The sequence below is a fragment of the Scyliorhinus torazame genome, chromosome 5, assembly GCF_047496885.1.
Source record: "Scyliorhinus torazame isolate Kashiwa2021f chromosome 5, sScyTor2.1, whole genome shotgun sequence".
Taxonomy (NCBI): Eukaryota; Metazoa; Chordata; class Chondrichthyes; order Carcharhiniformes; family Scyliorhinidae; genus Scyliorhinus; species Scyliorhinus torazame.
In genome coordinates, this window is record NC_092711.1 from 120,876,460 (window position 1) to 120,901,599 (window position 25,140).

At 51.2% G+C, this 25,140-nt stretch overlaps 2 protein-coding genes and 1 long non-coding RNA gene across 3 annotated transcripts in view; 1 reads left to right on the forward strand and 2 right to left on the reverse strand.

Annotated features, from left to right (window-relative positions):
- The window catches only part of LOC140421746 (uncharacterized), a 237,590-nt gene that overhangs the window by 200,085 nt on the left and 12,365 nt on the right, over positions 1-25,140 (forward strand). The gene's annotated exons all lie outside the window — the stretch shown is intronic.
- The window catches only part of LOC140417897 (uncharacterized), a 148,650-nt gene that overhangs the window by 83,557 nt on the left and 39,953 nt on the right, over positions 1-25,140 (reverse strand). The window lies entirely within an intron of this gene.
- On the reverse strand, positions 1,638-23,901 carry LOC140421776 (uncharacterized). Its single transcript, XR_011947063.1, has 3 exons — positions 23,820-23,901; positions 9,526-9,615; positions 1,638-2,736 (listed from the first exon to the last, which is right to left on the reverse strand). It is a non-coding gene; the product is annotated as an uncharacterized lncRNA (long non-coding RNA).

Genomic DNA, 25,140 nt, shown 5'->3' on the forward strand with positions numbered 1-25,140 from the left:
CTGCAGTGGAGACATGTCCCAGACATGAGAGAGCAAAAGAGGCATCGTGGCACAGTGGTTAGCAGCGCTGCCTCAATGAGCAGCACGGTGGCATCGTGGTTAGCACAGCTGCCTCAATGAGCAGCACGGTGGCATAGTGGTTAGCACCGCTGCCTCATGGCACCAAGGACCCGGGTCACTGTCCATATGGAGTTTGCACATTCTCCCCCTTTTCTGCGTGGGTCTCACCCCCACAACCCAAAGATGTGCAGGGAAAGTGGATTGGCCACGCTAAATTGCCCCTTAATTGGGAAAAAAGAATTGGGTACTCTAAATTTATTTTTAAAAAGAATGTGAGAACATTTAAAGTTATCAAGAATTTGACATATCTTGCACAGAGAATCTGCCTTTGAAACAATCAGGACAGAATTTAACTCACTGGAATCTATCAGAGGGAGTGAAATTGAAGTGAAGAGAGATCTCGAACCTGGATTTAGAAAATATCCACAGGGTGAATGAAGATGAAGATCTTTGAAGTTTGTGCCTGAACCTTTGTTTGAGCCAGATGTTTTTACGATGCCAATAATTTAGAATTGTGAGAGATGGAGTGCAGGTGGGGAAGATGAATCTAGTCAATAATGTTCACATTTTGCTGGAAAAGATTTTACATTTATTCTCAGTGGCAGCTCAAGGGTTTGTGTTGCTAATTCTGATCATTCCAGGAGCTTCAGAATATTATCTCTGGAATGTAACAAGAATTTCGGAAAAGAAGCTTGTAGTTTAGAAATAGCTGGGTTAATCAGAAATCAGATTGTGAGACGTCAATAAGGATAATCTCTATTCAAGATGGGGAGATCTGTAAGAAATTAGTAATAACCGAATAAAATCTTCAGAAATGTATTGATTATTGGAATAGCTGTGTGTGTGTCTCTCTCTTGCTTAGAAATAAAGATTCCTGGCTTGACAAACACAGGGAACTGTATCCCAGTATTAGCTCATAGGGATGGAGTTAGGGAATGGAATTTGCAGTAAGGACTGAAGACAATGGTTTTGGTCAAGTTTTAATGGGAGGAAGTTCTGGATGTGAAATAAGCAGTTTGATAATTTAGTAACAGTGGAGGAATGGAGAGGGATGGGGGTGAGGTAGAGCTGGGTGTTGTCAGTGTCCATGTGAAAACTAACACGGTGCTTTTGGATGATGTCACCCACTGGCAGCTTGTAGATGAGAAATAGGAGGGGCCGAGGATAGACCCTTTTTTAAGATGGGTGATGACGGTGGATTTAATGGTGAGAGGGACAGTACCAGAAGAGAGAGACCCGTTGACATAATCAGCTAACACGGGGAAGTTGGGTGATCAGTAGTTCAGTCAGTGAGAATAGGGTCAAAGCAGCAGAAGGTGGGTCTCATGGGCAAGATGAGCACTGAGAGGGCACGAGAGAAGATGGCAGAGAAACTGGAGAAAGGTGTGAGCTCAGGGCTCAGAAACAAAGGTCTGGCCCTGATGGGTTAGTGGAGCGTAGTGAAGCAGAAGCGGCAACAGATCGGATTGGCTCAATCTCAGTGAGCTCCTCACACTTGTTGGGGTTGAGGATGTCGGAGCCGGGGACACTTCAAAAGGAACTAATTCAGGTTCGAGATCAGAAAAAGACTCAACACATTGTTTAACACAAAGGTGATTTATTTGGCTTTATGCAAGATATAAACCCTATAACTGGACCCCAAAATACATGGTTCAGTCCTGGATGTAATTAACAGCAAAATCCCATCACTGTAGTTACTTGTGACCTCGCTGGTGTCTCAGTAGATTGGATGACTGAGTAAATCCCTTCCCACACTCGGAGCAGGTGAACGGCCTCTCCCCAGTGTGAGTGCGCTGGTGCAGAACAATCTCAAATAATCGCCTGAATCCCGCCCCACAGTGAGAGCATCTGAAGGGTCTCTCGTCAGTGTGACCATGTTGATGGTGCATCAGAACCCCAGAACTTTTATAGCACTTCCCACAGTCTGTGCATTTAAATGGTCTCTCCACAGTGTGAACTCGCTGGTGTGTCACCAGGCTGGGTGAATCTGTGAATCCCTTGCCACACTCAAGAGCAGACAAATTGTCTTTCATTGGCATGATGCCGCTGGTGTGTTCGCAGTGAAGAAGACTGATTAAATCCTTTCCCACACTCGGAGCAGGTGAACGGCCTCTCCCCAGTGTGAGTGCGCTGGTGTATTGTGAGTGCAGTTGATCGCTTGAACCCAGTCCCACAGTGAGGGCACCTGAATGGTCTCTCGTCAGTGTGAACACGCTGATGGTATACCAGTTCCTGGAAATTTACATAGCCATTTCCACAATCTGGGCATTTAAAATGTCTCTCATCAGTGTGAACTCGCTGATGGTGTGTCAGGAGGTTGGATGATTGAGTGAATCCCTTTCCACACACAGAGCAGGTGAATGGCCTCTCCCCACTGTGAACTCGCTGGTGTCTCAGCAGATCAGATGACTGAGTGAATCCCTTCCCACATGTGGAGCAGGTGAATGGCCTCCCCAGTGTGAGTCCGTCGATGAGTTTCCAGTGTAGACGGGTAAATGAATCCCTTCCCACAGTCTCCACATCTCCATGGTTTCTCCTCACTGTGAACTGTGCTTTTTATTTCCATCTTCAAAATACGATGATATTCAGGTTGTGAAAAATTGGACAAACTCTGTCAGATCCTGATGTGATATTTGGTTTCAATTTCCTGACTGCAAATCCTCCCCTTCTATTGCCCTGTGCAATAGATTTAAAACAGAAAAAAGGGAGTGAAAGAGAAGCCACAAAAAGACAAAGGCAGGTTGTGAAATTGAGCTGCATAAATCTGGTCACTGGCACCATGAAAACTGCTGGATTGTTGTAAAATACCAACTGGTTCACTGATGCTCTTCAGGGAAGAGATCCTGCCAAACGGTCTGGGCCGATACGAGACACTAGCCTCTATCGGGAAAGAGAGATGGGAGCAGAATGGGTGAGTGGATCGTATATATCTAAAACTCAGCCAGAACTTTGACAGAATCTCCCATACCGAGGTTGGAGGTTGAATCCACCACCTCGAAAGACCAGGGTGGCAGGCGTATGTGAACAGCATCATATTCAAGTTACAATCCAAGTCACACCATCCTGACTTGTCTGACATCCAGTACTGGGTTAACAGAAATTTCCTCCATTTAAATATGGAAAGATCTCAGTCAGTCTTCAGTCCCCACGACAAACTCCACTCCCGACCCACTGACTGCATGAACTCTCCATGAAAACAGTGCAAGGCTGAACCAGGCAGTTCATAATCATGGAAAAATACTTCACTAAAATAAAAGCAAAATAGAGTCATAGAATTTACAGAGCAGAAGAAGGCCATTCGGCCCATCGAGTCTGCACCGACCCTTGGAAAGAGCACCCTACCTCAGGCAACACATCCACCCTATCCCCATAACCCAGTAACCCCACTTAAATTTTTTGGACACTAAAGGCAATTTTGCATTGGCAACCCACATAACCTGCACATCTTTGGACTGTGGGAGGAAACCCACGCAGACACGGCGAGAAAGTGCAACCTTCAGACAGACAGTGACCCAAGCCGGGAATCGAACCTGGGACCCTGGAGCTGTGAAGCAACTGTGCTACCCATTGTGCTACCAGATTCTCGAAATCTGAAATAAGAATAGAAAATGCTGAATAAACTCAATAGATTGGGCAGTATCTGTGGAGAAAGAAACAGAGTTAACGTTTTCGAGTCCATTTGACTTCTTCAGAGCCGCCAGCTAAGTTTCGGATCACATATCTCTGCCAGCTCCTCGAATGAGTTTCCATCTCATTCCGACCGCCGGACTTGGTCCTGTCTCAGATTTGTGAAACTGATCGATTCGGTTATTACCTCGAGACTTCACTATTTCTGCACACTCATGACCAGCCTCCGACATTCAACCAGTGATGAGCTTGAGTTGATCCCAATCTCTGCTGCCTCTGTCCTCTGCACTAATTCCATTCACTCACTCATCACCCTGTCCTCATTGATCAACACAGGCTCCTGGTTAAACAGCAACTCATTTCAAATCTGGGGCTGGTTTAGCACAGGGCTAAATAGCTGGCTTTTAAACAGACCAAGGCAGGCCAGCAGCACGGTTCAATTCCAGTACCAGCCTTCCCGAACAGGCACCGGAATGTGGCGACTAGGGGCTTTTCACAGTAATTTCATTTGAATCCTACTTGTGACAAAAAGCGATTTTCATTTCACTTCATAAGACCATAAGACAGAGGAGCGGAAATAAGGCCATTCGGCCCATCGAGTCCACTCCACCATTCAATCATTGCTGATTTCAACTCCATTTACCCGCTCTCTCTCTCCATAGCCCTTAATTCCTCGAGAAATCAAGAATTTAACAACTTCTGTCTTAAAGACACGCAATGTCCCGGCCTCCTTCGCCCTCTGTGGCAATGAATTCCACAGACCCACCACTCTCTGGCTGAAGAAATTTCTCCTCATCTCTGTTCTAAAGTGACTCCCTTTTATTCTAAGGCTGTGCCCCTGGGTCCTAGTCTCCCCTGCTAATGGAAACAACTTCCCGACGTCCATCCAATCTAAGCCATTCATTATCTTGTAAGTTTCTATTAGATCTCCCCTCAACCTCCTAAACTCCAATGAATATAATCCCAGGATCCTCAGACGTTCATCGTATGTTAGACCTACCATTCCTGGGATCATCCGTGTGAATCTCCGCTGGACCCGCTCCAGTGCCAGTATGTCCTTCCTGAGGTGTGGGGCCCAAAATTGCTCACAGTATTCTAAATGGGGCCTAACTAATGCTTTATAAAGCTTCAGACGCACATCCCTGCTTTTATATTCCAAGCCTCTTGAGATAAATGACAACATTGCATTTGCTTTCTTTATTATGGACTCAACCTGCAAGTTTACCTTTAGAGAATCCTGGACTAGGACTCCCAAGTCCCTTTGCACTTCAGCATTATGAATTTTGCCACCGTTTAGAAAATAGTCCATGCCTCTATTCTTTTTTCCAAAGTGCAAGACCTCGCACTTGCCCACGTTGAATTTCATCAGCCATTTCTTGGACCACTCTCCTAAACTGTCTAAATCTTTCTGCAGCCTCCCCACCTCCTTAATACTACCTGCCCCTCCACCTATCTTTGTATCATCGGCAAACTTAGCCAGAATGCCCCCAGTCCCGTCATCTAGATCGTTAATATATAAAGAGAACAGCTGTGGCCCCAACACTGAACCCTGCGGGACACCACTCGTCACCGGTTGCCATTCCGAAAAAGAACCTTTTATCCCAACTCTCTGCCTTCTGCCTGACAGCCAATCGTCAATCCATGTTAGTACCTTGCCTCGAATACCATGGGCCCTTATTTTACTCAGCAGTCTCCCGTGAGGCACCTTATCAAAGGCCTTTTGGAAATCAAGATAGATAACATCCATTGGCTCTCCTTGGACTAACCTGTTTGTTATCTCTTCAAAGAACTCTAACAGGTTTGTCAGGCACGACCTCCCCTTACTAAATCCATGCTGACTTGTCCTAATCCGACCCTGCACTTCCAAGAATTTAGAAATCTCATCCTTAACGATGGATTCTAGAATCTTGCCAACAACCGAGGTTAGGCTAATTGGCCTATAATTTTCCAACATTTTTCTTGTTCCCTTCTTGAACAGGGGTGTTACAACAGCGATTTTCCAATCCTCTGGGACTTTCCCTGACTCCAGTGACTTTTGAAAGATCATAACTAACGCCTCCACTATTTCTTCAGCTATCTCCTTTAGAACTCTAGGATGTAGCCCATCTGGGCCCGGAGATTTATCAATTTTTAGACCTCTTAGTTTCTCTAGCACTTTCTCCTTTGTGATGGCTACCATATTCAACTCTGCCCCCTGACTCTCCTGAATTGTTGGGATATTACTCATGTCTTCTACTGTGAAGACTGACGCAAAGTACTTATTTAGTTCCTCAGCTATTTCCTTGTCTCCCATCACTAGATTACCAGCGTCATTTTGGAGCGGCCCAATGTCTACTTTTGCCTCCCGTTTGTTTTTAATGTATTTAAAGAAACTTTTACTATCATTCCTAATGTTACTGGCTAGCCTACCTTCATATTTGATCCTCTCTTTGTTATCCTCTGTTTGTTTTTGTAGCCTTCCCAATCTTCTGACTTCCCACTACTCTTTGCCACATTATAGGCTTTCTCTTTTGCTTTGATGCATTCCCTAACTTCCTTTGTCAGCCATGGCTGCCTAATCCCCCCTCTGATAACCTTTCTTTTCTTTGGGATGAACTTCTGTACTGTGTCCTCAATTACTCCCAGAAACTCCTGCCATTGCTGTTCTACTGTCTTTCCCACTAGGCTCTGCTCCCAGTCGATTTAAGTCAGTTCCTCCCTCATGCCCCTGTAGTTACCTTTATTTAACTGTAACACCTTTACATCTGATTCTACCTTCTTTCTTTCAAATTGCAGATTGAATTCTACCATATTATGATCACTGCCTCCTAAGTGTTCCCTTACTTTAAGATCTTTAATCAAGTCTGGCTCATTACATAACACTAAGTCCAGAATGGCCTGTTCCCTCGTGGGCTCCATCACAAGCTGTTCCAAAAAGTCCTCCTGTAAACATTCAATGAATTCCCTTTCCTTGGGTCCACTGGCAGTATTATTTACCCAGTCCACCTGCATATTGAAGTCCCCCATGATCACTGTGACCTTGCCTTTCTGACATGCACTTTCTATTTCGTGGTGCATTTTGTGCCCCTGGTCCTGACCACTGTTAGGAGGCCTGTACATAACTCCCATTATGGTTTTTTTGCCTTTGTGGTTCCTCAACTCTACCCACACAGACTCCACATCATCTGACCCTATGTCGTTTATCATAGATTATCATAGAATTTACAGTGCAGAAGGAGGCCATTCGGCCCATCGAGTCTGCACCGGCTCTTGGAAAGAGCACCCTACCCAAAGTCAACACCTCCACCCTATCCCCATAACCCAGTAACCCCACCCAACACTAAGGGCAATTTTGGACACTAAGGGCAATTTATCATGGCCAATCCACCTAACCTGCACATCTTTGGACTGTGGGAGGAAACCGGAGCACCCGGAGGAAACCCAGTGCTATTGATTTAATTTCATTCCTAATTAACAAGGCAACCCCGCCCCCTCTGCCCACCTCTCTGTCTTTTCGATAAGTTGTGAATCCCTGGATGTTTAAATGCGAGTCCTGAACCCGCTGCAACCACGTCTCTGTGATGCCTACCACATCATACCTGCCAGTCACAATCTGGGCCACAAGCTCATCTACCTTGTTCCGTACACTGCGCGCATTTAAATATAGCACCTTTAATTCTCTATTGACCGTCCCTTTTTGTTTTCTTAGTGTGGTGGACCTTGGTTTGCTGAGCCTTTCCATACACTGGGTCATATTTTGTGAGATGGGGACTATCGTAACCTCGCCTGAGTTCTGTCTTTTCGTGCTTTTTGTATTCCTAAGCAGCTCGGCTTCCCACTGATTACTTCACCTCTTGGTTCCCTGACTTTCCCTTCCCTCCCCAATCTCTAGTTTAAAGTCCTATTGACCACCCTATTTACTCTTTTCGCCAGGACACTGGTCCCAGCTCGGTTCAGGTGGAGACCATCCCAACGGTACAGGTGCCCCCTGTCCCAAAACTGATGCCAGTGTCCCATGAAAAGGAACCTCTCTTTCCCACACCACTCTTTTAGTCACGTGTTAACTTCCCTTATTCTTGCCTCCCTATGCCAATTTGCACGTGGCTCGGGCAGTAATCTGGAGATTATGACCCTTGAGGACCTGTTTTTTTAATTTGAATCCTAACTCTTTATAATCTCTAAACAGGTTCTCGTTCCTAGACTTGCCTATGTTGTTGGTACCGACATGGACCACAACAACTGGATCCTCCCCCTCCCTCTCCAGTATCCTTTCAAGCCGGTCAGAGATGTCCTGCACCCTAGCACCAGGCAGGCAACATACCATGCGGGACTCTTTATCCTGCTCACAAAGGATACTATCTATCCCCCTGATAATAGAATCCCCTACAACTACAACTTGCCTATTTACTCCCTCCCCTTGAATGGCCTGCTGAACCATGGTGCCTTGGTCAGCTGACTTATCCTTCCTGCAGCCCTGTTCGCCATCCACACAGGGAGCAAGTGCCTCGTTCCTGTTGGACAGGGTCAAGGGCTGAGGCTCCTGAGTTTCTGACTGCTGGTTCCCTTTACCTGCCTGACTTGCAGTCACACCCTGCTGTCCCTGGCCACTGGCAGGATTTAAACTACTTACTCTCCAGGTGTGACAGCCTCCTGAAACACAGTGTCCAGGTAAGTCTCCCCCTCCCGGATGTGTCTCAGTGTTTGAAGCTCAGATTCCAGCTCATCAACTCTGAGCCGGAGCTCTTCGAGCAGCCAACACTTACTGCAGATGTGGTCGCTGTCGCTCGCAATGGGATCTGCCAGCTCCCACATCAAGCAGCTCAAGAACATCACCTGACCAGCCATCTCTAATTAATTAATTCGTTTAATTTAAGTTTACGAGTTTAGCTGTGTTTTTTTGAAATTTGGGGCAGATTTGCTATCAACCAATCAGATCACAGCTTCCCTCTGACGTCACTTTTGAAAACAAAAGTGGAAAAAGGGAAGTTACCGTTAGGTTTTTATACTCACACAGAGACTGCTCCTCCTCCTCCGAACGGCCCCCGAAACTAGGCCGCGAAGAAAGAGAGAGAACAAAACAGTCAGGAAAAAGCACCTTCTCCCACTCGGCACCGAATTACCTCACTGCACCAAATTACCAAGTTTCAAATTCTCACTCTGTCTGTGTCTCACTCACTCAGGATATGTCTCTTTGACCTTACTGAATGCGCTTTCTGTCTGTCTTTTATACAGACTTCAGGATGACTCACACTAAAACTTCAAGAGAAGAATACAATGTGTACCTTTGTGCCCCTAAACAGGCCTCAGGTGACTGCCAGATAACTGCCTCTCAGCAATTAGGGTGGGGGCAGCTTCAACCAACCAGACACTAATCTACACTGCACTTTTAACTGAAAAACAGCACAATTAGATTAACCACTCAGGCGCCGGAATGTGGCGACTAGGGTCTTTTCACAGTAACTTCATTGAAGCCTACTTGTGACAATAAGCGATTTTCATTTCATTTTTTTTTAGGGGCTGTTTAACACAGGGCTAAATCGCTGGCTTTGAAAGCAGACTAACGCAGGCCAGCAGCACGGTTCAATTCCCGTAACAGCCTCCCCGAACAGGCGCCGGAATGTGGCGACTAGGGGCTTTTCACAGTAACTTCATTTGAAGTCTACTTGTGACAATAAGCGATTTTCATTTCATTCCTGGTTACCTCTGCACCAAATTACCAAGTTTCAAATTCTCACTGTCTGTGTCTCACTCACGCAGGATATGTCTCTTTGACCTGCGCAATGCTTCATGTCTCTATGATATTGCTCATCCCCATTTCCAGTCACACAGATGTTTGAATATTTTTTTCCACAGACTTACATTTTGTTTCCGATTAATCGAGTGACTGTCACATTTTGATCTGATGTTTGGTTTGTGTTTTCTGTCTTCAAATTCTGCTCTTCCAAAGTCCTGTAAACAGAAGTCATCACACTGTCAGTCCAAGATTAAACATTGAGAAGAGACAAACATTTCTCTTGGTTTGAGTTTGCTGTGTGTAAATCCTCCCCTTCCAACCCCCTGTAAAAGGAGTTTGCAGAATCCATCCCTGTCAGTCCAGGAGAGAAATTCACAACATTCTCTCCTTCTGCTGACAGATCAGGGCTACCGCGCATGCGCACTGCTTCACATGATTAAAGCTGGTGGAAATGGTTTCGGGCCTTTTTAAAAAAAATATTTTATTAAAATTTTTCAAACAAAAATGTTTCCGTTTTTACAACTCAACAAGGGATTATACATTAACTGGTTGTGGTGATACACCACTGTACTTCCCTAGCATTGTACATAGTTATATAATAGTTGTGTGTAACGTGGCCCTGTAATCCTGTGTATGGTACTGTGTATTGTACTCTAGCTCTGTAGAGGTTCGGTCACCTGTATGTAACCAGACCTGGCCACGGAGAGCTCCGCCTTAGCCACTCCCCCGGGAGTTAAGTATAAGACCCAACTTCTGGGACCGGCCCCATTTTGTCTGGGGTCATCTGTGTCGGGTAAGCTTCCTATGTAGTGTATTAAAGCCTTAGTTAAAGTCTCACATGTCTTTGTGGTTCTTGACGCTTAGTGCATCAATTTAATACACTACAGTTATAATGGAGGCTGCTCTGAAACCCGACAGGCTCTCGCTCGACCCGCACGCTCCACGCGCGGATCACCTTTTCACCTGCTGGCTCCGGTGTTTCGAGGCCTACCTGGAAGCATCCTCCGCCTTCGTCAAAACGGACGCTGACCGACTCAACCTCCTGTGCTCACGGCTCGACTACGGCCTTTTCGACCTCATCACGGGAACTACGACCTACGCCGACGCCATCGTGAAGCTCAAAAGCCGGTATGCACGAACTGTTCATTCTATTTACGCCCGCCACCGCCTCGCCTCCCGGCACCAGCAGCCGGGTGAACCCCTATCCGTGTTCGTTCGGGACCTCCGTGCCCTCGCGCTCACCTGCAACGCGCCAGCAGTCTCCGCTGAGCAGAGCACTGAGGCCCTGGCACTCGATGCCTTTGTAGCTGGCATCGCTTCCGTCCCAATTCGCCAACTCCTACTGGCACAAACTACCCTGACTCTGGACACGGCAGTCACTATGGCAGAGGCCCAACAGGCAGCCTATGACAATAATGTGTCCTACACGCCAGCACAAACTTCCTATGCGCCTGCCCACGTTCCCTACGTGGCCGCTACCTCCCAGCAACAACCCCTGCAAGTCATGGCCCACCCAGCCACACCAGCAGTAAAAATAATGCCTGGGCCCCAGTGTTACTTTTGTGGCCAGGCAAAACACCCCAGGAAACGCTGCCCTGCTAGAGATGCTACCTGTTCAGCCTGTGGCAAGAAAGGCCATTTTTCAAATGTCTGCTGCTCCACTGCTGCCTCGGGGTCCAACACCGCGGCCTGCTACTCCTGGGTGCCGCCATCCTCCGTTCCCGGCTCGATATTCGACATGTGCGACGCATGGGCGCTGCCATCTTTGATTATCCCCGGCCCGGCTCCCTTCACTTCCGGTCCGCCGCACGTCACTTCCGGTCCGCTGCCGATCGTCGCTTCCGGGTCCGCCCCGCCGCCGATCGTCACTTTCGGACCTGCACACTCGACCTCTGGCCCCCCCTCCACGTGGTCTGCATGGGCGCCGCCCGGAACCCCGACTTACGTCACTTCCGGTCCACCGCCGATCGTCACTTCCGGTCCTGCGCACTCGACCGAAATGCTGCAAACAACTGAGATGCAGCCAGCGACAGCAACCTGCCCTCCAACAGCAGCCTACGACGCCTGGGCGCCGCCACCTTCTTCCGCAGGCCGCTCCCCGGATCCGGCACCCTTCTCCAACAGCTCCACCATCGCATCCATCGTCCTCGACCAGGACCGACCGCATCAGCTCGCCAGATCCACCATGGAGGTTCAGGTAAATCGTTTCACTGTTACCTGCCTCTTCGACAGCGGCAGCACGGAGAGCTTCCTCCACCCGGACACCGTGCGCTGCTGATCCCTCAATGTACTACCCACGCGCAGGCATATTTCCATGGCCTCCAACTCCCAGTCGGCCGAGGTTTCGGGCTACTGCATCGTCACCCTCTCAGTGAACGGCGCGGTGGTCCAGGATTTCAAATTCATGGTCCTCCCTCACCTCTGCGCCGCCGTGATCCTCGGCCTGGACTTCCAATGCCACCTGCGCAGCCTCACCTTGCGTTTTAACGGCCCCCTCCCCTCCCCTCCCGGTCTCCAACCCCCAGTTCTTCCCTGATCCCCCCCCGGGTCCCACCTGTAGTCTCTCCACGCTCAGGATCCCCCCCCTTCACGGTTTGCTAATCTCACCCCCGACTGCAAGCCCGTGGCTACTAAAAGTTGGCGTTACAGTTTCGGGGACCGCCAATTCATTCGAGCGGAGATTAAACGCCTTCTCTCGGAAAAGATCATTGCTCACAGCACCAGCCCCTGGCGAGCCCAAGTGGTGGTAGTCAAGTCTAGCGAGAAACACCGCATAGTCATTGACTACAGTCAGACCATCAACCGGTACACGCTGCTTGATGCGTATCCCCTCCCCCACATATCTGACATGGTCAACTGGATTGCACAGTACCGGGTGTTCTCCACCATAGACACCTATGTAGTGTATTAAAGCCTTAGTTAAAGTCTCACATGTCTTTGTGGTTCTTGACGCTTAGTGCATCAATTTAATACACTACAGTTATAATGGAGGCTGCTCTGAAACCCGACAAGCTCTCGCTCGACCCCCACGCTCCACGCGCGGTCACCTTTTCACCTGCTGGCTCCGGTGTTTCGAGGCCTACCTGGAAGCATCCTCCGCCTTCGCCAAAACGGACGCTGACCGACTCAACCTCCTGTGCTCACGGCTCGACTACGGCCTTTTCGACCTCATCACGGGAACTACGACCTACGCCGACGCCATCGTGAAGCTCAAAAGCTGGTATGCACGAACTGTTCATTCTATTTACGCCCGCCACCGCCTCGCCTCCCGGCACCAGCAGCCGGGTGAACCCTGATCCGTCATCGTTCGGGACCTCCGTGCTCTCGTGCTCACCTGCAACGCGCCAGCAGTCACCGCTGAGCACCGCTGAGCCTGCTGAGCAGGCCCTGGCACTCGATGCCTTTGTAGCTGGCATCGCTTCCGTCCCAATTCGCCAACTCCTACTGGCACAAACTACCCTGACTCTGGACACGGCAGTCACTATGGCAGAGGCCCAACAGGCAGCCTATGACAATAATGTGTCCTACACGCCAGCACAAACTTCCTATGCGCCTGCCCACGTTCCCTACGTGGCCGCTACCTCCCAGCAACAACCCCTGCAAGTCATGGCCCACCCAGCCACACCAGCAGTAAAAATAATGCCTGGGCCCCAGTGTTACTTTTGTGGCCAGGCAAAACACCCCAGGAAACGCTGCCCTGCTAGAGATGCTACCTGTTCAGCCTGTGGCAAGAAAGGCCATTTTTCAAATGTCTGCTGCTCCACTGCTGCCTCGGGGTCCAACACCGCGGCCTGCTACTCCTGGGTGCCGCCATCCTCCGTTCCCGGCTCGATATTCGACATGTGCGACGCATGGGCGCTGCCATCTTTGATTATCCCCGGCCCGGCTCCCTTCACTTCCGGTCCGCCGCACGTCACTTCCGGTCCGCCTCCGATCGTCGCTTCCGGGTCCGCCCCGCCGCCGATCGTCACTTTCGGACCTGTGCACTCGACCTCTGGCCCCCCCTCCACGTGGTCTGCATGGGCGCCGCCCGGAACCCCGACTTACGTCACTTCCGGTCCACCGCCGATCGTCACTTCCGGTCCTGCGCACTCGACCGAAATGCTGCAAACAACTGAGATGCAGCCAGCGACAGCAACCTGCCCTCCAACAGCAGCCTACGACGCCTGGGCGCCGCCACCTTCTTCCGCAGGCCGCTCCCCGGATCCGGCACCCTTCTCCAACAGTTCCACCATCGCATCATCGTCCTCGACCAGGACCAACCGCATCAGCTCGCCAGATCCACCATGGAGGTTCAGGTAAATCATTTCACTGTTACCTGCCTCTTCGACAGCGGCAGCACGGAGAGCTTCCTCCACCCGGACACCGTGCGCTGCTGATCCCTCAATGTACTACCCACGCACAGGCATATTTCCATGGCCTCCAACTCCCAGTCGGCCGAGGTTTCGGGCTACTGCATCGTCACCCTCTCAGTGAACGGCGCGGTGGTCCAGGATTTCAAATTCATGGTCCTCCCTCACCTCTGCGCCGCCGTGATCCTCGGCCTGGACTTCCAATGCCACCTGCGCAGCCTCACCTTGCATTTTAACGGGCCCCTCCCCTCCCCTCACGGTCTCCAACCCCCAGTTCTTCCCTGATCCCCCCCGGGTCCCACCTGTAGTCTCTCCACGCTCAGGATCCCCCCCCTTCACGGTTTGCTAATCTCACCCCCGACTGCAAGCCCGTGGCTACTAAAAGTTGGCGTTACAGTTTCGGGGACCGCCAATTCATTCGAGCGGAGATTAAACGCCTTCTCTCGGAAAAGATCATTGCTCACAGCACCAGCCCCTGGCGAGCCCAAGTGGTGGTAGTCAAGTCTAGCGAGAAACACCGCATGGTCATTGACTACAGTCAGACCATCAACCGGTACACGCTGCTTGATGCGTATTCCCTCCCCCGCATATCTGACATGGTCAACTGGATTGCACAGTACCGGGTGTTCTCCACCATAGACTTGAAATCCGCCTACCACCAGCTCCCTATCCGCCTGGAGGACCGTAACTTCACGGCCTTCGAGGCGGACGGCCGCCTCTACCACTTTCTTAGGGTACCCTTTGGCGTCACCAATGGAGTCTCGGTCTTCCAACGGGAGATGGACCGAATGGTGGACCAGAACAGACTGCGGGCTACCTTCCCGTATCTGGACAACGTCACCATCTGCGGCCACAACCAGCAGGACCATGACATCAACCTCACTAAATTCCTCCAAACTGCCAAACGCCTCAATCTCACATACAACGAGGCAAAATGTGTTTTCGGCACCACCCGCCTCGCCATACTCGGCTACGTGGTGGAGAACGGTGTCCTCGGCCCCGATCCCGACCATCTGCGCCCCCTTCTCGAACTCCCCATTCCCACCTGCCCCAAAGAACTGAGGCGATTCCTCGGGTTCTTTGCCTACTATGCCCAGTGGGTGCCCGAGTACGCTGACAAGGCCCGACCCCTCCTCCGTTCCCCCTCATTCCCCCTCCCGCCCGAGGCCTGCCAGGCCTTCCACCTCCTAAAAACCGCTATCGCCAAAGCCGCCATGCATGCGGTAGACAAGTCTGCACCATTCCAAGTCGAGAGCGATGCCTCCGACTTTGCCCTGGGTGCCACCCTCAACCAGGCGGGCAGGCCCATCGCCTTCTTTTCCCGCACACTCCAAGGCCCCGAGATCCGCCACTTCTCTGTTGAGAAGGAGGCACAAGCCATAGTGGAAGCCGTCCGGCACTGGAGGCACTACCTGGCCGGAAAACCATTTATCTCGTTACTGACCAACGATCAGTTGCGTTCATGTTCGACAACAAACAACGAGGTAAAATCAAAAATAATAAGATATTACGATGGAGGATCGAACTCTCCACCTACAATTATACTATCTTATACCGGCCAGGTAAGCTCAATGATCATCCTGATGCCCTGTCCCGTAGTACTTGTGCCAACGCACAGGATGACCGACTGCGGGCACTACATAATGACCTCTGTCACCCGGGCGTCAGGCGGCTCTACCACTACACCAAGGGCCACAACCTGCCCTTCTCAGTCGAGGAGGTCAAGGCCATGACTAGGGACTGCCAAGTCTGTGTGGAGTGCAAGCCGCAATTCTACAAGCCAGACAAGGCGCACCTAATCAAGGCTACCCGCCCCTTTGAACGTCTCAGCATTGACTTCGAAGGGCCCCTTCCCACCCACAACCGCAACACGTACTTCCTCAACGTCATCGACGAGTACTCGCGGTTCCCCTTCGCCATTCCCTGCCCAGACATGACCTCCGCCACCGTCATCAAAGCATTGCACGACCTCTTCATGCTGTTCGGTTATCCCAATTACATTCACAGTGACCGGGGCTCCTCCTTCATGAGTGAGGAGCTGCGTCGGTACCTGCTCGCCAGGGGCGTTGCCTCGAGCAGGACGACCAGTTACAACTCCCGGGGGAACGGACAGGTGGAGAGGGAGAACGCAACAGTTTGGAAGGCCGTGCTGCTAGCCCTCAAGTCCAAAGGCCTACCAGTCTCCCGTTGGCAGGAGGCCCTCCCTGCCGCACTCCACTCCATCCGGTCCCTTTTGTGTACTGCAACGAATGCTACCCCTCATGAGCGGATGTTTCTCTTCTCCAGATCGGCATCCGTGACATCGCTTCCATCCTGGCTCCTGTCCCCGGGAGACGTCCTGCTCCGCAAGCACGTGCGGACCTCTAAGGCGGAGCCCCTGATGGAGAGAGTCCGTCTCCTCCACGCCAACCCACAGTACGCGTACATAGCGTACCCCGATGGGCGTGAGGAGACCGTCTCCATCAAGGACCTGGCCCCCTCTGGGGCCCCTGCCGCCCCCGCCCCGCAACCTCCACCCCGCTCCCTCTCTGCTCCCGTCGATCCCTCGGCCTGTTAGTACTCCGTGCCAGCCGCTGTCATCCCGCAGTTTCGCCTTGAGCCAGCCGAAGCGGTGGGGGACGTCATGCCGCCTCGCGACCCAGCACCACCGAACGCACAGATACCGCCGGACACTACCTCAGCGCCGCAGCTCCGACGTTCAAAGAGACCGACCAAACCCATCGTTCGTCTCGACCTCTGACGACACGGAACCTCCTGATGGACTCTGTTCGTTACTCCCTGTTCACTGTGTTTGCTACTCCATATTTTCACCCCGGACTTCCTTCTAAACAAGGGGTGATACACCACTGTACTTCCCTAGCATTGTACATAGTTATATAATAGTTGTGTGTAACGTGGCCCTGTAATCCTGTGTATGGTACTGTGTATTGTACTCTAGCTCTGTAGAGGTTCGGTCACCTGTATGTAACCAGACCTGGCCACGGAGAGCTCCGCCTTAGCCACTCCCCCGGGAGTTAAGTATAAGACCCAACTTCTGAGACCGGACCCATTTTGTCTGGGGTCGTCTGTGTCGGGTAAGCTTCCTATGTAGTGTATTAAAGCCTTAGTTAAAGTCTCACATGTCTTTGTGGTTCTTGACGCTTAGTGCATCACTGGTAAATAACATTATTTAAACAATATATTGAACTTACAACAAAAACTAAAAAAGAAAAACAAATAGCAAAATCACAGAATAGTGCTCCCCCCCTCCCCCTCCCCCTGGGTTGCTGCTGCTGTCATTTCTATCTTTTCATTATCGTTCCGCGAGATAGTCAAGGAACGGTTGCCACCGCCTGGAGAACCCCTGAGCCGATCCTCTCAACGCAAATTTTATTCGTTCCAATCTTATGAACCCTGCCATGTCGTTTATCCAGGCCTCCACGCCCGGGGGCTTCGCTTCATTCCACATGAGTAGAATCCTACGCCGGGCTACTAGGGACGCAAAGGCCAAAATATCGGCCTCTTTCGCCTCCTGCACTCCCGGTTCTTCCGCAACCCCAAATATAGCTAACCCCCAGCCTGGCTTGACCCGGACCTTCACCACCTTTGAAATTACCCTTGCCACACACCCCCAGAACTCATGCAGTGCCGGACACGACCAGAACATGTGTGTGTGGTTCGCCGAGCTTCCTGAGCACCTCCCACACCTGTCCTCGACCCCGAAAAACCTGCTCAGTCTTGCTCCCATCATATGTGCTCTATGTAGAACCTTAAATTGAATCAGGCTAAGCCTGGCACATGAGGACGAGGAATTTACCCTACTTAGGGCATCCGCCCATAGCCCCTCCTCAATCTCTTCCCCCAGCTCTTCTTCCCATTTACCCTTCAGCTCCTCTATCATCGCCTCCCCCTCGTCCCTCATCTCCCGGTATATTTCGGACACTTTGCCCTCTCCAACCCATGCCCCCGAAATCACTCTATCTTGGATCCCCTGCATCAGGAGCTGCGGAAATTCCCTCACCTGTTGCCTCGTAAATGCCCTCACTTGCATATATCGGAAGGCGTTCTCTGGGGGCAACTTATATTTTTCTTCTAGCGCTCCCAGACTTGCAAACGTCCCGTCTATAAACAGGTCCCTCAGCTTCCTAATTCCTGCTCGTTGCCAACACTGGAACCCCCCATCCATCCTCCCTGGGATAAACCTGTGGTTATTCCTTATCGGGGACCACACCGAGGCACCCATCACTCCCCTGTGTCGCCTCCACTGCCCCCAGATCCTCAAGGTTGCCACCACCACTGGGTTTGTGGTGTACCTTTTCGGGCAGAATGGCAGCGGCGCCATCACCAGCGCTTTTAGGATCGTTCCCTTACAGGACGCCATCTCCAGCTTCTTCCACGCTGCTCCCTCTTCCTCCCTCATCCACTTACAGACCATCGACACATTGGCGGCCCAATAGTAGTCGCTCAAACTCGGCAGCGCCAGTCCCCCTCTGTCCCTGTTACGCTGCAGGAACCCCCTCTTTACTCTCGGGGTCTTTCCTGCCCACACAAAGCTCGTAATGCTCCTATCTATTTTTTAAAAAAAGGCCTTTGTGATCAGAATGGGGAGGCACTGAAACACGAAAAGAAACCTCGGGAGGACCACCATTTTAACTGCCTGCACTCTGCCCGCCAGCGACAGCGGCACCATATCCCACCTCTTAAAGTCCTCCTCCATCTGCTCCACCAGTCGCGTCAGGTTAAGTCTGTGCAGGGTTCCCCAGTTCCTGGCCACCTGGATCCCCAGGTATCGGAAGTTCCTTACCACTCTCCTCAGCGGCAGAGCATCTATCCCCCTACCCTGTTCCCCGGGGTGCATTACAAAAAGCTCGCTCTTCCCTATATTTAGTTTGTATCCCGAGAACTCTCCAAACTCCCTAAGTATCTGCATTACTTCTGGCATCCCCTCTACTGGGTCCGGAACGTATAGCAGTAGATCATCTGCGTAGAGCGACACTCGGTGCTCCTCCCCCCCTCTAAGCACCCCCCTCCACTTCTTAGAGTCCCTCAGCGCTATGGCCAATGGTTCAATTGCCAACGCGAACAGTAACGGGGACAGGGGGCACCCTTGTCTTGTACCCCTATGTAGCCAAAAATACCCCGATTTTTGCCGGTTTGTGACTACGCTTGCCATCGGGGCCCCATATATGAGTCTGACCCATCTAATAAACCCCTCACCGAACCCAAACCTCTTCAGCACCTCCCACAGATAGTCCCACTCCACCCTATCGAATGCCTTCTCTGCATCCATCGCCGACACTATCTCTGCCTCCCCCTCCGGTGGGGGCGTCATCATCACCCCCAGCAACCTTCGTACATTAACATTCAGTTGTCTCCCCTTTACAAACCGTCTGATCGTCATGCACCACCCCTGGGACGCAATCCTCTATCCTTGTCGCCATCACTTTGGCCAGCAGTTTGAAATCTACATTTAGGAGTGAGATAGGCCTGTATGACCCGCATTGCAGCGGGTCTTTATCTCGTTTCAGGATGAGCGATATCGTCGCCTCCGACATTGTCGGGGGTAGCATCCCCTTTTCCTTAGCCTCATTAAAGATTCTCGCCAAGAGCGGGGCCAACAGATCCATATACTTCCTGTAGAATTCCACCGGAAACCCGCCTGGTCCCGGGGCCTTCCCTGCCTGCATGTTCCCCAGTCCTTTAATCACCTCATCCACCTCGATTGGCGTCCCCGGACCTGCCACCTCCTGCCCCTTCACCTTCGGGAACCTTAGCTGGTCCAGAAAGTGTAGCATGCCTTCTTTTCCCCCCGGGGGTTGGGACTTATATAGCCTCTCATAAAAGGCCTTGAACACCTCGATCACTTTCCCTGCTCTCTGCTCCATATTTCCCGTTTCGTCCCTAACTCCCCCGATCTCTCTCGCCGCCATCCTCTTCCGAAGGTGGTGGGCCAACTGCCGGCTCGCCTTTTCCCCATACTCATATTGCATCCCCTGTGCCTTCCTCCACTGTGCCTCTGCCTTTCCCGTGGTCAGCAGGTCATACTCCGTCTGTAGTCTTCGTCTTTCTCTATATAGCCCTTCGTCTGGGGCCTCCGCATATTTTTTATCCACCCTCAAAATTTGCCCCACTTATCTCTCTCTTTCTTTGCCCTCTTGTTTCCCCTTGTGGGCTGTGATGGAGATCAGCTCTCCTCTAACCACTGCCTTCAGCGCTTCCCGTACTACCTCCACCTGACCCTCCCCATCATCGTTGACCTCCAGGTATCGCTCAATACACCCCCTCACCCTTCCGCAGACCCCCTCGTCCGCCAGTAGTCCCATATCTAGTCGCCAGAGTGGGCGCTGCTCCCTCTCCTAGTTCCAGATCCACCCAATGCGGGGCGTGGGCTGTAACGGCTATGGCCGAGTACTCCGTTCCTGCCACTTTCAGGATCAGTGCCCTTCCCAAAATGAAAAAGTCTATCCGGGAGTATACCTTATGGACGTGGGAGAAGAAAGAGAACTCTTTAGCCATCGGCCTGGCGAATCTCCACGGATCCACTCCCCCCATTTGTTCCATAAATCCCTTAAGCACCTTGGCCGCTGCCGGCCTTCTCCCGGTCCTGGATCTGGACCGGTCTAGATCCAGCACTGTGTTAAAATCCCCCCCCCCATTACCAAATTTCCCACCTCCAGGTCCGGGATACGTCCCAGCATTCGCTTCATGAATCCCGCGTCATCCCAGTTCGGGGCATACACATTCACCAGCACAACCGCCTCTCCCTGCAGTCTGCCACTCACCATCACATATCTGCCCCCACTGTCCACCACTATATTCTTAGCCTCGAATGATACACGTTTCCCCACCAATATTGTCACCCCTCTGTTTTTCGTGTCCAACCCTGAGTGGGCTACCTGTCCCACCCATCCTTTCCTTAGTCTAACCTGATCCGCCAACTTCAGGTGCGTCTCCTGGAGCATGACTATGTCCGCCTTCAGTCTCTTTAAGTGCGCAAACACCCGTGCCCTCTTAATCGGCCCATTTAAACCTCTCGCATTCCACGTGATCAGCCGGATTGGGGGGCCATTCCCCCCCCCCCCCCCCCCTCGTCGACTAGCCATCCCCTTTTTTAGGCCATCTCCTCATCCAGGTCCCGCGCACCCGTCTGTCCCCAGGCAGCGCCTTCCCACCCCGACCACCTCATCTCTAACCAGCTCCCCCTTGCACTCAGTAGCAGCAACCCAGTTAATCCCCCCCCCCCCCCCCCCGCTAGATGCCCCTCTAGCTTGGTTACTCCCCCAATATTGCTTCCGGAAGTCAGCTAAGTCTGGCTGACCTCGGCTTCCCCCGTTCACTCGTTGACCTCCCTGCGTGTGGGGCTCACTTCCTTCCTGCGCCTGTTTTCCCGCTATAATTTCCATAGCGCAGGAAAATACCCGCGCTTTCCTCTCGGCCCCGCCCCCTATGGCGCAGTTCCCTCATTCCCCTTCCCTGTCCCTTTTCCCACCGGCGCCCACATTTCTTCGCGTCCCCCCCCATCGGGGGGAGAAAAATTCCCCATCCAACATTGCTGTACACTAGCCCTCCCCTTTCCCCACTTTACATTTCTGTACCACCACCTCACTGTTTCTCTCCAAACATCAAACTCTCAAATCTAGTCCAGTTTCTCTTCTTGGATGAATGTCTATGCCTCATCCGCCGTCTCAAAGTAGTGGTGCTTGCCCTGATGCGTGACCCACAATCGCGCCGGCTGCAACATCCCAAATTTTATTTTCTTCCTATGGAGCACCGCCTTGGCCCGGTTAAAGCTCGCCCTCCTTCTCGCCACCTCCGCACTCCAGTCCTGATACACACGTATCACCGCATTCTCCCATTTGCTACTCCAAGCCTTCTTGGCCCAGCTCAGGGCCATCTCTCTGTCCCTGTAGCGATGGAACTTCACCACTATTGCTCTTGGTGTTTCCCCTGCCTTTGGTCTTCTCACGAGGACCCGGTACGCTCCCTCCACTTCCAGGGGGCCCGTTGGGGCCTCAGCTCCCATTAGTGTGTGGAGCATCGTACTCACATAAGCCCCAACATCAGCTCCCTCTGCTCCTTCGGGGAGACCTAGAATCCGTAGGTTTTTCCTCCTCGAGCTGTTCTCCAGGGCTTCCAGCCTTTCTATGCACCTCTTGTGTAGTGCCTCGTGTGTCTCCGTTTTTACCACCAGGCCCTGTATCTCATCTTAGAACATAGAACATAGAACAATACAGCGCAGTACAGGCCCTTCGGCCCACGATGTTGCACCGAAACAAAAGCCATCCAACCTACACTATGCCATTATCATCCATATGTTTATCCAATAAACTTTTAAATGCCCTCAATGTTGGCGAGTTCACCACTGTAGCAGGTAGGGCATTCCACGGCCTCACTACTCTTTGCGTAAAGAACCTACCTCTGACCTCTGTCCTATATCTATTACCCCTCAGTTTAAAGCTCTGTCCCCTCGTGTCAGCCATATCCATCCGCGGGAGAAGGCTCTCACTGTCCACCCTATCCAACCCCCTGATCATTTTGTATGCCTCTATTAAGTCTCCTCTTAACCTTCTTCTCTCCAACGAAAACAACCTCAAGTCCATCAGCCTTTCCTCATAAGATTTTCCCTCCATACCAGGCAACATCCTGGTAAATCTCCTCTGCACCCGCTCCAAAGCCTCCACGTCCTTCCTATAATGCGGTGACCAGAACTGTACGCAATACTCCAAATGCGGCCGTACCAGAGTTCTGTACAGCTGCAACATGACCTCCCGACTCCGGAACTCAATCCCTCTACCAATAAAGGCCAACACTCCATAGGCCTTCTTCACAACCCTATCAACCTGGGTGGCAACTTTCAGGGATCTATGTACATGGACACCTAGATCCCTCTGCTCATCCACACTTTCAAGAACTTTACCATTAGCCAAATATTCCGCATTCCTGTTATTCCTTCCAAAGTGAATCACCTCACACTTCTCTACATTAAACTCCATTTGCCACCTCTCGGCCCAGCTCTGCAGCTTATCTATATCCCTCTGTAACCTGCTACATCCTTCCACACTATCGACAACACCACCGACTTTAGTATCGTCTGCAAATTTACTCACCCACCCTTCTGCGCCTACCTCTAGGTCATTGATAAAAATGACAAACAGCAACGGCCCCAGAACAGATCCTTGTGGTACTCCACTTGTGACTGTACTCCATTCTGAACATTTCCCATCAACCACCACCCTCTGTCTTCTTTCAGCTAGCCAATTTCTGATCCACATCTCTAAATCACCCTCAATCCCCAGCCTCCGTATTTTTTGCAATAGCCTACCGTGGGGAACCTTATCAAACGCTTTGCTGAAATCCATATACACCACATCAACTGCTCTACCCTCGTCTACCTGTTTAGTCACCTTCTCAAAGAACTCAATAAGGTTTGTGAGGCATGACCTACCCTTCACAAAGCCATGCTGACTATCCCTGATCATATTATTCCTATCTAGATGATTATAAATCTTGTCTCTTATAATCCCCTCCAAGATCTTCATTCTCGGCTGCCTTTGCCTTCACTCCACGGAGCTCCATCGCCTGGACTTTTGTGTTTCCTGATTCAGTCCCTCGATTGCCAGTAGCATCGGCGCCAGCACCTCTTTCTTGAGCTCCTCCACACACCGTCGGAGAAACTCCTGCTATTCCGGGCCCCATACCATCCGGGGTCCATCCGCCGCCATCTTGCTTCTCCCTTCTCTTCTCTGCCGCTGCTCCAAAGGATCCTTCGCAATCTGGCCACGACCGCCACTCCTTTCCATACACACCCGGGGGGACTCCTTCCTTCGTCACCCCACACTGGGTTAGGTCGGGGAAAAAATTCCGTTGGGGCTCCCGATAAGAGCCCAAAAGTCCGTTGGAACGGGAGCTGCCGAAACATGCGGCTTAGCAGTGCATCACCGCAACCGGAAGTCGGTTTCGGGCCTTTTGGCAGCTGCTGCCGCCGCCCCGTTTGGGGCGAATGCGGGATCAATCGGTTCTTATTTGGGTTTTCAGTCCTGCACTGAGTGTTTATGAAGCCTCAGCACCCAATCCGCCACCTCCATTACCCGGCCACAAGCGGCTGTTTCTGTCTAATCGTGGAATCCAAATGATCTCCTCCCTGCGGCGGCGGCGGCACCCACACTGCGCATGCGGCGACCGGAGTCCATACTGCGCATGCGGCTACCGGAGTCCATACTGCGCATGCAGCTGGCGAGCCCACTGCGCATGCAACAATCGAAGTCACACTGCGCATGTCCAATACTGAGAGTGGAGAATATTCATTGATTCACATTTGGCTCTGGGGCCGCACTCAGGATTTGTAAACCCCGCCCCCGCCACTGACCTCTCCCCGACACCTCACAATGCCCAGGTAATGATTGACGGCAGCTCCGGACCAATAGGAGGAGAAGGGAACGAGGCAGGGCGACATCGGAGTTGGGAGCAGGAGGCGGCCACTCAGCCCCTCGAGCCTGCTGCACCATTCAATACCATCATGGCTGATCTGATTGGAATCTCATTCCACATTGCCGCCCACCACCGATTAAAAAAAAAAAAAAAAAAAAAAAAAAAAAAAATATCTACCTCTGGCTGAAAAATATTCAGGGCCTGCATCCACCACCCAAGATTTCCAAAGACTCACGACCTTCAGAGTGAAAAATAATTCTCATCTCAATTCTAACCGGTGATCCCTTATTGTTAAACAGTGACCCCGAGTTCTAGATTCTCTGACAAGAGGAAACATCCTCCACACATCCAGTTTTGTCAAGACCCTTCAGAGTCTTATATGATTCAATATAGTCACCCCTCACTCTTCTAAACTGGAGAGTATACAAGCCTGGCCTATCCAGCCTTTCCTCATAAGCCAACCCGTCCATTCCAGGTATTAATCTCGTAAACTTTCTCTGAATGGCCTCCAACACACTTACATCCTTTCTTAAATAAGGAGATCTGTCTGAAGTGAAGTTTGCACATTCTCCCCGTGTCTGCGTGGGTCTCGTCTCGCCCCCACAACCTAAAGATGTGAAGGGCAGGTAGATTGGCCACGCTAAATTGCCCCTCAATTGGATTTAAAAAAAAATAAGACCAACACTGTACCCTGTGCTCCACGTGCAGTCTCACTAATATAACCTCCCCAGTTTGTATTCAATTCCCCTCACAATAAATATTCTATTGACATTCAAATAACATTCTATTAGCTTTCCTAACTATTTGCTGTACCTGCATGCTAGCCTTTTGTGATTAATGCACAATAACACCTTTGTCCCTCTGTATCTCAGAACTCTAAAAGTCTCTCACCATTTGGACAATATGCCTATTTTATTCACCCTAACAAAATGGGCATTTTCACATTTTCCCACATTATACTCCATTTGCCAGACCTTTGCC